Here is a 12,998-nt window from a genome sequence, read left to right as displayed (position 1 = left end):
ACAAGATATAATTCATAAAGCAAGGTAATGATGGGATAAAGAGTAAAAGAGATTTGGCCAAAAAATGCATTACTGAGTTGGAAGATTAGGGTTAGGAATTCTGGAAGCCATCAGAAAAGCCAGGAAGTACAGAGAATAGAAGTAGAAACAGTAGAGTAATAGAGAGAAAGCCATGCACAATGGCATGTGTTATAGTTCTACTTACTCAAGAGGCTGAGGAGGGAGGATTGTAGTGAGCCACAGTCACAGTGAGCTAAGGTTGTGTCCATGAATAGCTGCTGCACTCCGGCCTGGACAACATAGCAAAAACCTATCTCTTTAAAGAAAAAAAAAAAAAAGTGGGCAGCGCCTGTGGCTCGGGGAGTAGGGTGCTGGCTCCATATACCAGAGGTGGCAGGTTCAAACCCGGCCCTGGCCAAAAACTGCAGAGAGAAAAAAAGTAAGAGAAAAGTGGGAGGAAATAATTTTTAAATACTGGAGGATAAGTTTCTAAGAAGAGATCATTGAAAGGCTTCAATTTGAAAGGGTTGACATGGAGTCTCAAATGGTAGCAATAGGGAAGACCCATATCTAGACATATTAAGCCAGATGTGGTGGCTCACACCTGTAATCTTAGCACTTTGGGAGGCTGAGGTGGGTAGACTGCTTGAACTCAGGAGTTTGAGACCAGCCTGAGTAAGAGGAGACCCTGTCTCTACTAAACATAGGAAAATTAGCCAGGTGTTGTGGTGGGCGCCTGTAGGCCCAGCTACTTGGGAGGTTTGAATCCAAAAAAGTTTGAGGTTTCTATGAGCTAGAGAGCCATAGTACTTTACCCAGGGCAACAGAGTAGACTCTGCCTCAAAAAAAAAAAAAAATCCTAAAGGTTTACATAGAGAAAATGTGGGTCCACCAGCGTTTGAACCAGAACCAAACTGATGTGAGATATTAGAACATTAATGTTTTCTATGTACTGGAGGGAAAGAACATAGAATTTAAATGTTAGGCATGATAAGAATGTTCTCAGGTATACAAAGCTTCAGAAGATATGCCACATAAAGACTCCTGTGTTTAATTGCAGCACTGTTCACAACAGCCAAGGTGGAGAGCCAACCTAAGTGTCCCTCAGCAGAGGATTTAATAAGGAGAATAGGATATAGTCACATATGTACAGAATGGAATACTATTTAGCTCTTTAAAAAGAATGAAATTCGGCTCGGTACCTGTGGCTCAAGCTGCTAAGGCGCCAGCCACATACACCTGAGCTGGCAGGTGCGAATCCAGCCCGGACCCGCCAAACAACAATGATGGCTGCAACCAAAAAATAGCTGGGCGTTGTAGCGGGCACCTGTAGTCCCAGCTACTTGGGAGGTGGAGGCAGGAGAATCGCTTGAGCCCAGGAGTTGGAGGTTGCTGTGAGCTGTGATGCCAAGGCACTCTACCCAGGGCGACAGCTTGAGGCTCTGTCTCAAAAAATAAATAAATAAAAGAATGAAATTCTGTCATTTGCAATAACATGGATGAGCTTGGAGAACATGTTAAAGTAAGTCAGGCACAGAAAGATAAGTACTGCCTGTTCTCATGTGGAAGCTAAAATAAATTGATTTTATTGAAGTGGGCTATAGATTAGTAGTTACTAGAGGTGGAGAAGGTAATGGGATCAGGGGGGATGGCTAAAGTTTGGTTAATGGATATAAAAGTAAGTTCTATATAAGTTCTAGTATTCTACATCACTATAGGGTGACCATAATTCATATCAATTTATTGTAGATTCAGATGGATTTTGAATGTTTCCAACATAAATAATATTTGAGGTGACGGGTATGCTGATTACCCTGATTTGATCATTGCACATTGTATATATGTATCACACTGTACCCCATAAATATGTACAATTATATGTCAATTAAAAAATAATAAAAGCAAAAAAAATTAATAGCTAATCACAGACTCAGATGTTTGTAATACTTATTTGACCAAGGACACATCCAGCATAAAAATTATTTCCAATCACTAATTTTTAAAAATGCAGTAAATATTGGCAAAAGCCAATCCACAAAAAGGAGTTTCCAACATTATTAGTCATCAATAAAATGCACTTTAGAACCAATAAAATAGCACAATATTCAAGAGAAGGGCTAAAATTAAAAACAACACTGGCTGTTAGCAAGGAACATCTGAAATGCTCATACATTGCTGGTAGTAGTGTGAGATGCTAAACCAACCTTCCAGCAATTTCCCTCCTGTGTTACAAGAGAGAAGTGATAATGTGTCCATAAAAATATGGACTTACACAAGTACATTCATATTGGCTTTATTTATAATAGCCAAAACCTAAAAATAGATCCAGTATCCCTTAATAGGAAAATGGATATACATACTGTGGCATTTTTACATGGTGGAACACTATTTTAGTAATGAACCACTGATGCTTAATGAATAACGTGGATCAATCTCAACAGTATCATGCTGAATAGAAGAAGTTGGGCCCAAAAGACTATATAGTCTGACTCCACTTAACACCAAATCTAAATTCAGGCAAAGCTGATCTCTGGTTATAGAAATCAGTGGTTGAACTCTGGGAGGCCGAGATGAGCGGATCGCTTGAGCTCAGGAGTTGGAGATCAGCCGAAGCAAGAACGAGACCCAGTCACTATTAAAAAAAAAAAAAAAAAAACAGGGGCGGCGCCTGTGGCTCAGTCGGTAGGGCGCCGGCCCCATATACCGAGGGTGGCGGGTTCAAACCCGGCCCCGGCTGAACTGCAAACCAAAAAATAGCTGGGCGTTGTGGCGGGCGCCTGTAGTCCCAGCTACTCGGGAGGCTGAGGCAGGAGAATCACTTAAGCCCAGGAGTTGGAGGTTGCTGTGAGCTGTGTGATGCCATGGCACTCTACCGAGGGTGATAAAGTGAGACTCTGTCTCTACAAAAAAAAAAAACAGAAAGAAAAAAACAAATCAGTGATTGAGAGGAGACTGGGAGCACAGGAACATTTTCAGTGGGGAGAAAAATGCTCTGTATTTTGTTTAGCTTTTACAAGGGTATATACCCATGTCGAGACTCAAGGACTGAGAGGACTCTGCTTCAGGTAATACCCAAGTAGGTCCCAACAGACCATTCCACACACACACAATAAATATAAACTGAAAAAAATGTAAAAGCAGGCTCATAGTGCAGCGCCCATAGTGCAGCGGTTACTGTGCCAGCCTTATACGCTGAGGGTGGCGGGTTTGAACCCAGCCTGGGCCAGCTAACCAACAATGACAGCTGTAATAGAAAATAGCCAGGCATTGTGGTGGGTGCCTATAGTCCCAGCTACTTGGGAGACTGAGGCAAGAGAATTGCTTAAGCCCAAGAGTTTGAGGTTGCTGTGAGCTGGTGACACAGCAGCACTCTACCAAGGGCGACATAATGAGACTCTGTCTCAAAAAAAGAAAAAATGTAAAAACGAGAAGCTGCTAGAGTTAACAAGCTCAGATACTAAAAGGTTGGTGACAGAGAAAAGAGTGAATTTCATGTTTGTATGGCTTTTAGCCTGAGGGCAAGCCATAGTGTGTACTGGGCAGAGTCACTAAAACTTGGAATTGTGCTGCTTTACTAGCTCGAAGAAGTAGCCAAGACCACAGCAGCTGGAAAGTGAGGGGATAATTCCATAAAAAAAAGAGAGAATGAGCCTCAAGTACTATATATACATTCTACTCAAACCATAGCCCCTAAACTCTGCATACATGGGGAGGTGTGGTGGCTCATGCCTATAATCTTAGCACTCTGTGAGGCCAAGGAGGGTGGATAGCTTGAGCTCACGGGTTTGAGACCAGCCTGAGCAAAAGTGATACCCCATCTCTACTAAAAATAGACAAAATAAAAACTGAGGCAAAACTATACATTCATGGGGCAGACTTCTTTCTACCAGTCCAGCTAAGGCTGAAAGGACTAAACTGAAATATCAGCTGCTTCTGACTGTAGAGCAGACACTTTGCAGTTTGAATTTAGTCAAGTTACCTACCCTGTTAGCATGCAAAGTCATTATTTTTTCAGCAACATTACAGACTCCAATGTCTCTGCAACATATCGTTTGTCCAGAATCCAAAATAATTGAAAGATTAGGCACGGTAGCTCACAACAATAATCCTAGCACTTTGGAAGGCTGAGGTGGGAGAATTGCTTGAGACCAGGAGTTTGAAACTATCCTGGGCAACATAGCAAGACCCTGTCTGTAGAAAAACTTAAAAAAAAAAAAAAAAAGAAGAGAAAGCTTGGCATGATTGTTTCCACTTGCAGTCTTAGCTATTGGGGCAGCTGAAGCAGGATTGCCTGAGCCCAGGAGTTTGAGGTTATGGTGATTGGGCTGTTGTACTCTAGCCTGGGCAATGAAATGAGACTCTATCTCAAAAAAAAAAAATTCAGTGAAGAACAAGGAAAATACTATCCATACTTGAGAAAAGGCAATCAGGCCTGCATAGTGATTCATACCTGTGGCAGGTTTGGGAGGCCAAGGCAGGAGGATCACTTGAGGCCAGGATTTCCTGACAGCAGGGAGATCCTGTCTTTACAAAAGAAAATATTAAAAATAAATTGGGTGCAGTGGTATGTCCCAGCTACTTGGGAGACGGAGGCAAAAGGATCATTTTGAGCCCAAGAGTTCACTTTTAGCAGTGAGTAATGATGGGGCCACTGCACTTCAGACTGGGCAACAGAAGAAGACCTATGTCTCTGTTGGGCATCTATAGCTCATGGTTAGGGTGCCAGCCACATGCTCTGGGGCTGGTGGATTTGAACCTGGCCTGGGCCTGCTAAAGAAACAAACAAAAAAGAATAGCTGGGTGTTATGGTAGGCGCCTGTAGTCCCAGCTACTCAGGAGGCTGAGGCAAGAGAATTGTTTGAGCCCAAGAGCTTGAGGTTGCTGTAAGCTATGATGCCACGACAGTACTTTACCAAGGGTGCCATAGTGAGACTCTGTCTCAAAAAAAATAAAAATAAAATAAAATAGCTGGGCATTGTGGTGGGCACCTGTAGTCTCAGCTACTTGGGAGGCTGAGGTAAGAGACTCACTTGAGCCCAAGAGTTTTGAGGTTGCTGTGAGCTGTGATGTCACGGCACTCTACCTAGGGCAACATAGACTCTGTCTAAAAAAAAAAAAGGAAGAAAGAAAAATACACAAAAGAAACCAAAATTAGAAAAAAGAACCAAGGCTCAGTGCCTGTAGCTCAACGGCTAGGGTGCCAGCCACATACACTGGAGATGGTAGGTTCGAATTCAGCTCGGGCCTGCCAAACAACAATGACAACACCAACCAAAAAATAGCTGGGTGTTGTGGTGGGCGCCTATAGTCCCAGCTACTTGGGAGGCTGAGGCAAGAGGATCGTTTAAGCCTAGGAGTTTGAAGTTACTGTGAGCTGTGACGCCACAGCACTCTACTGAGGGTGACATAGTAAGACTGTCTCAAAGAAAAAAGAACCAAAGGGAAATTCTATAACTGAAAAATACTTGAAATAAAAAATTCAACTTACAGAACAGATCTAGCTTTAAGAAAGCCAAAAACTAAGTAAATTCAATGGATGGTCTTAATACAGATTGGAAATTATAAGAGTTTTTGACTTAAGGGTGGCGCCTGTGACTCAGTGAGTAGGGTGCCGGCCCCATATGCCGAGGGTGGCGGGTTCAAACCCAGCCCTGGCCAAACTGCAACAAAAAAATAGCTGGGCGTTGTGGTGGGCGCCTGTAGTCCCAGCTGCTCAGGAGGCTGAGGTAAAAGAATCGCCTAAGCCCAAGAGTTAGAGGTTGCTGTGAGCCGTGTGACGTCATGGCACTTTACCCGAGGGCGGTACAGTGAGACTGTCTCTACAAAAAAAAAGAGTTATTGACTTAAGACAGAAACAGAAATTATCACATTTAATGAGAAGAGAGAAAAATAAGATTGAAAGTAATGAATAGGACCTTACGGACTGGTGGGGCAATATCAAAAGATCTAACCCAAAAGTTTCTGGAGTTCAAGAAAAAGAGGAAAGGGAATGAATCTCCCCTTAAATATTTGAAGAAATAATGCCTGAAATGTTTTCATATTTGGTGAAAAACAAAACCTGTAGATTCAAGATTTTCAGCCAACCTTGAGTCTAGGCAACAGGATATGGATGTTCTCTGTACAAGTCTCAATTTTACTTTGAAAAGTTTTTCATGTAGCTGGGCATGTGGCGGACACTTGTAATCCCAGCTACTTGGGAGGCTGAGGCAAGAGAATTGCTTAAGCCCAAGATACGGCTCCAGAATCCAGGTCTTCATCTCCTGCTCCACCTCTGGCCACTTTGGAGGTTTCCTTCGCATTGCCTTCTGTATTGACATCTGAAAAGGCTTTTCTTCCTGTTGCCTCCACAAGCTGATGACATTCTCTGTGGGAGGAGATCCAAAGTGTTTCTTGGCAGCTCTGATGCCATGCTTTTTAGCATGTTTAATTACTGTTAGCTTAAAGCTTACAATATACAAAAACCATTTTGAAGTTCTCCAAGGGATTTTCCAAGACTTTTTGTAGAAATATCAGCTAGATTGTTAGCGCCTGCCTAAAGTGTATGAAGAGAAATACGTAACTGTTTTTTTTTTTTTTTGTAGAGACAGAGTCTCAATTTCTCGTCCTCAGTAGAGTGCCGTGGCATCACACAGCTCACAGCAACCTCCAACTCCTGGGCTTAGGCGATTCCCCTGCCTTAGCCTCCCCATTAGCTGGGACTATAGGCGCCCGCCACAATGCCTAGCTATTTTTTTGTTGCAGTTTGGCTGGGGCCAGGTTTGAACCCGCCACTCTTGGTATATGGGGCCAGAGCCCTACCCACTGAGGCACAGGCACCGCCGCCCAAAAGCATTTCTTTCTTTTTTTTTTTTTTTTTGAGACGGAGTCTCAAGCTGTCGTCCTGGGTAGAGTGCTGTGGCGTCACAGCTCACAGCAACCTCCAGTTCTTGGGCTTAGGTGCGATTCTCTTGCCTCAGCCTCCCAAGTAGCTGGGACTACAGGTGCCCGCCACAATGCCCGGCTATTTGTTGTTGTTGTTGCTGCAGTTTGGCCGGGGTCGGGTTCAAACCCACCACCCTCGGTATATGGGTCTGGTGCACTACTCAGTGAGCCACAGGCGCCACCCAAGAAAAACATTTCCAAAAGTAAAGATTCCTAGTGGAACAAATGGAAGAACATACCATGTTCATGGACGGGAAGAATCAACATTGTTAAAATGTCTATACTTCCCAAAGCAATCTACCTATTCAATGCCATTCCTATCAAAATACCAACATCGTACTTTCAAGATTTGGAAAAAATGATTCTGCGTTTTGTATGGAACCAGACAAAACCCCGTATAGCTAGGGCAGTTCTTAGTAATAAAAATAAAGCTGGGGGCATCAGCATACCAGATTTTAGTCTGTACTACAAAGCCATAGTGCTCAAGACAGCATGGTACTGGCACAAAAACAGAGACATAGACACTTGGAATTGAATTGAAAACCAAGAAATGAAACTAACATCTTACAACCACCTAATCTTCGATAAACCAAACAAGAACATACCTTGGGGGAAAGACTCCCTATTCAATAAATGGTGTTGGGAGAACTGGATGTCTACATGTCAAAGACTGAAACTGGACCCACACTTTTCCCACTCACAAAAATTGATTCAAGATGGATAAAGGACTTAAATTTAAGGCATCAAACAATAAAAATCCTCCAAGAAAGCATAGGAAAAACACTGGAAGATATTGGCCTGGGGAAAGACTTCATGAAGAAGACTGCCATGGCAATTGCAACAACAACAAAAATAAACAAATGGGACTTCATTAAACTGAAAAGCTTCTGTACAGCTAAGGAGACAATAACCAAAGCAAAGAGACAACCTACACAATGGGAAAGGATGTTTGCATATTTTCAATCAGACAAAAGCTTGATAACTAGGATCTATAGAGAACTCAAATTAATCCACATGAAAAAAGCCAACAATCCCATATATCAATGGGCAAGAGACATGAATAGGACTTTCTCTAAAGATGAGAGACGAATGGCTAACAAACACATGAAAAAATGTTCATCATCTCTATATATTAGAGAAATGCAAATCAAAACAACCCTGGGATATCATCTAACCCCAGTGAGAATGGCCCACATCACAAAATCTCAAAACTGCAGATGCTGGCGTGGATGTGGAGAGAAGGGAACACTTTTACACTGCTGGTGGGACTGCAAACTAGTACAACCTTTCTGGAAGGAAGTATGGAAAAACCTCAAAGCACTCAAGCTAGACCTCCCATTTGATCCTGCAATCCCATTACTGGGCATCTACCCAGAAGGAAAAAAATCCTTTTATCATAAGGACACTTGTACTAGACTGTTTATTGCAGCTCAATTTACAATCGCCAAAATGTGGAAACAGCCTAAATGCCCACCAACCCAGGAATGGATTAACAAGCTGTGATATATGTATACCATGGAATACTATTCAGCCATTAAAAAAAATGGAGACTTTACATCCTTCGTATTAACCTGGATGGAAGTGGAAGACATTATTCTTAGTAAAGCATCACAAGAATGGAGAAGCATGAATCCTATGTACTCAATTTTGATATGAGGACAATTAATGACAATTAAGGTTATGAGGGGGGGAAGCAGAAAGAGGAACGGAGGGAGGGGGTGGGGCCTTGGTGTGTGTCACACTTTATGGGGGCAAGACATGATTGCAAGAGGGACTTTACCTAACAATTGCAATCAGTGTAACCTGGCTTATTGTACCTTCAATGAATCCCCAACAATAAAAAAAAAAAAAAAAAAAAAAGGATTCCTAGTGGAATTATTGTCTTGTGCATGAAAAAGGATGGATGAACGAAGAAGGCATGAAAATCGAGTTAACAAAGTCTGGTCATAAAAGCCTGAAGGATTACTTTTAATAAAGCTCTGCTTGTGGGCAGTGCCTGTAGTTCAGTGGGTAGGCCCTATGTGCCGGGTGACGAGTTCAAACCCGACCTAGGTCAAACTGCAACAATAAAACAGCAGGGCGTTGTGGCGTGCGCCTATAGTTCCAGCTACTCTGGAGGCTGAGGCAAGAGAATTGCCTAAGCCCAGGAGTTGGAGGTTGCTGTGAACTGTGATGCTACAGCACTCTACGGAGGGGAATAAAGTGAGACTGTCTCTAAAGAAAAAAAAAAGCTCTGCTTGTTTTTGATCACTTCAAAGCCCATGTTACACAAAGTTCAAAAGGAATCATAATGGACTTGAAAACCCAACCCAACTTGCTGTATTACCTGGGGGACTAACCAGCTAACTCCAACCTCTTGATGTGTCAGTAAACAAGCCCTTTAAGTCCCTAAGGAAGAAAGAATGGATGTTGTGGATGTGGTAGGCTGGTAATGATTTAACACCTACAGGCAGAATCAAGAAAACATCCATCACCCACCCAGGTTTGTGATTGGATCCTAAGATCATGGAACAGTGTCAAGAAGAAAGTGGTTGGTCAAGTGCCGTTGCTCATGTCTGTAATCCTAGCACTCTGGGAAACTGAGGCAGGTGGATTGCCTGAGTTGAGGAGTTGGAGACCAGCCTGAGCAGAGCGAGACCCCGTCTCTAAAAATAGCTAGGTGGTGTTGTGCATCTGTAGTCCCAGCTACTCAGTAGGCTAACGCAAGAGAATCACTGGAGCCCAAGAGTTTGAGGTTGCCGTGAGCTATGACACCACGGCACTCTACCGAGGGTGACAGGTAAGACCGTGTCTTCAAAAAAAATAAATAAATAAAATAATTTTAGAAATTAAAAGTGAAGGAAGTAGTTGAGCAGGGTGCAGTAGCTCACGGCTGTAATCCTAGCACTTTGGAAGGCTGAGGCAGGAAGATCCCTTGAGCTCAAGAGTTGAGACCAGCTGGATCAAGAGGGAGATCCTGTCTCTACTAAAAATAGAAAAATCAGCCAGGTGTTGTGGCCAGTGCCGGCAGTCCTGGCTACTTGGGAGGCTGAGGCAGGAGGATCACTTGGAGCCAGGAATTTTAGGTTGTTGTGAGCTAGGCTGATGCCACAGCACTCTAGGCTGGAGTAACAGAGTGAGACTCTGTCTCATGACCTGGAATGCTGGCTATTGGAGGGCAAAGAAAAAAGCCTTCTCCCTCCTATGAAGACCACTCTAGGCATAAGAAGCATAGAATTGAGGGACCAATTATGTTTCTAGCATGCAGGGATTACACACATGGCACTTTTTAAAATGCAAACTTTTTATTCAAATATTATGTACATGCAGAAAGGTACACCAATAGAAATAGGTGAGCTTTCACAAAAACACATACCTTTTACCTTTTCTTTTTCTTTTCTTTTCTTTTGGCCAGGGCTGGATTTGAACCCACCACCTCTGGCACGTGGGACCAGTGTCCTACCCCTTTGAGCCACAGGCGCCGCCCAAAACACATACCTTTTCTTGTCTCTCTATTTTTCGAGATAGGGTCCCTCTCTCTTGCTCAGGTTGGAGTGCAGTGGCATGATCATAGTTCAGTGCAGTTTCAAACTCCTGGGCTCAGAGACTCCTACCTCAGCCTCCCAAGTAGCTGGGACTACACCTGTGAATCACCAGTTCAAACACACACACCTGTTTAAGCATCGTACAGATTAAGAAGTAGAACATTACCACACTGTCCTGCTTCTGCTCCAGGACAACCTCTTTTCCTAATTCTGTCACCACAGGTTGGTTTTGCCTGTTTTAAAACTTTATAAAGATGGACTCGTATACTGAAAATTTTAAAAAATATTATTACCTTTCTTATATGGCTGAGGGAATGGACTCATGTATTTTTTTATATGTCTAGCTTCTTTCAACATTATGTATGTGAAGTTCATCCATGTTGCATATAACCTCAGGTCATTCTTTTTTCTTTTTCTAAGACAGTCTCACTCTGTCACTGTGGGTAGACTGCTATGATGTCATAGCTCACAGCATCCTCAAACTCTTGGGTTCAAGAGATCCTCTTGCCTCAGTCTCCTGAACAGCTGGGACTATAGGCACCTGCTACAAGGTCATGGTAGTTTGTTTTTTTTTTTTGAGGCAGAGTCTCACTTTGTCACCCTTGTTAGAGTGCTGTGGCATCATAGCTCATAGCAACCTCAAACTCTTGGGCTCAAGGCACCCACCAGATGCCAGGTTATTTTTAGAGATGGGGTCTCACTCTTGCTCAGGCTGGTCTCAAACCTGTGAACTCTGGCAACCTACCTGCCTTGGCCTCCCATAGTGCTAGGATTAGAGGCGTGAGCCACTGTGCCCGGCCTTGCCTGGATACTTCTATTTGTTGTTGTTGTTATTGTTCTATTTTTAATGTTTTTTTTTACATTTTTTTAAATGTTCTATTTCTTTTTTCTTTCTTTCTTTTCTTTTTTTTTTTTTTAGAGACAGAGTCTCACTTTATCACCCTCGGTAGAGTACCGTGGTGTCACATGGCTCACAGCAACCTCCAGCTCTTGGGCTTACGTGATTCTCTTGCCTCAGCCTCCCGAGCAGCTGGGACTACAGGCACCCACCACAACATCTGGCTATTTTTTTGTTGCAGTTTGGCCAGGGCCGGGTTTGAACCTGCTACCCTCGGTATATGGGGCCGGCGCCCTACTCACTGAGCCACAGGCGCTGCCTAATGTTCTATTTCTTAATCTGTATGATGCTTAAACACCTTAAACTATCCTTGCCTTGCCTGGATAATTCTATTTTTTTTTTTGAGACAGAGTCTCACTGTGTCACCCTTGGTAGAGTGCTGTAGCATCACAGCTCACAGCAACCTCAAACTCTTGGGCTTAAGCGATTCTCTTGCCTCTGAGTAGCTGGGACTACAGGCCCCCGCCACAATACCAGGGTATTTTTGTTGTTGGTTAGCAGGCCCAGGCCGGGCTTGAACCCACCAGCTTCGGTATATGTGGCTGGTGCCCTACTCACTGAACTATGGGTGCTGAGCCTAGTTTTTCTATTTTTAGTGGAGACGGTCTCACTGTTGCTCAGGATGGTCTCAAACTCCTGAACTCAAGCAATCCACCCACCTTGGCCTCCCAGAGTGTTGGGATTACAGGCCTGAGCCACCACGCCTGGCTCCTTAGGTCATTCTTAATGTTGTATAGTATTTCATTGTATGAATATATTACTGTATGATAGTTTCTAGTTTGGAATTATAAGCAATATTACTATGTACATGCCTTTTGGTGACTATATGTACACCTTTCTGTTGGAGGAATGGAATTGTTGGATCACAGGGTATGCTTATGTCCAACTTTAGTGGATACTACAAAGCTATCTTCCAGATAGGTGTGGCATATGGCATTTTTAAAAGGAAAATTTATTTATTTTATTTATTTATTTATTATTATTTTGTTTTTTTGTAGAGACAGAGTCTCACTGTACCACCCTTGGATAGAGTGCCGTGGCGTCACACGGCTCACAGCAACCTCTAACTCTTGGGCTTACGCGATTCTGTTGCCTCAGCCTCCCGAGCAGCTGGGACTACAGGCGCCCGCCACAACGCCCGGCTATTTTTTGTTGCAGTTTGGCCGGGGCTGGGTTTGACCCCGCCACCCTCGGCATATGGGGCCGGCGCCCTACTCACTGAGCCACAGGCGCCGCCCTATTTTATTTATTTTTTAATTTTTTTGAGACAGCACCTCAAGCTGTTACCCTGGGTAGAGTGCTATGGCATCATAGCTCACAGCAACCTCCAACTCCTGGGCTCAAGCAAGTCTCCTACCTCCACCTCCCAAGTAGCTGGGACTACAGGCGCCCACCACAACGCCTGGCTATTTTTTGGTTGGAGCCATCATTGTTGTGCCCCGGGCTGGATTCAAATCCGCCAGCTCAAGTGTATGTGGCTGGTGCCTTAGCTGTTTGAGCCACAGGCGCCAAGCCTGGAAAATTTATTTTTTTTTGAGACAGAGACTCATTATGTTGCCCTCGGTAGAGTGTGTGGTGTCACAGCTCATAGCAATCTCAAACTCTTGGATTTAAGAGTTTGATTCTCTTGCCTCAGCCATCCAAGTAGCTGGGAC

General features: G+C 43.5%; 1 protein-coding gene across 2 annotated transcripts in view; it reads left to right on the top strand.

Annotated features, from left to right (window-relative positions):
- KANSL3 (KAT8 regulatory NSL complex subunit 3) overlaps positions 1-12,998 on the top strand; it is a 100,030-nt gene that overhangs the window by 52,846 nt on the left and 34,186 nt on the right. The gene's annotated exons all lie outside the window — the stretch shown is intronic.

This window comes from Nycticebus coucang, chromosome 4 (assembly GCF_027406575.1).
Source record: "Nycticebus coucang isolate mNycCou1 chromosome 4, mNycCou1.pri, whole genome shotgun sequence".
In the NCBI taxonomy this organism is placed as follows: domain Eukaryota; kingdom Metazoa; phylum Chordata; class Mammalia; order Primates; family Lorisidae; genus Nycticebus; species Nycticebus coucang.
The sequence above is the reverse complement of the archived record's forward strand: the minus strand, read 5'-3'. Positions and strand labels throughout refer to the sequence as shown.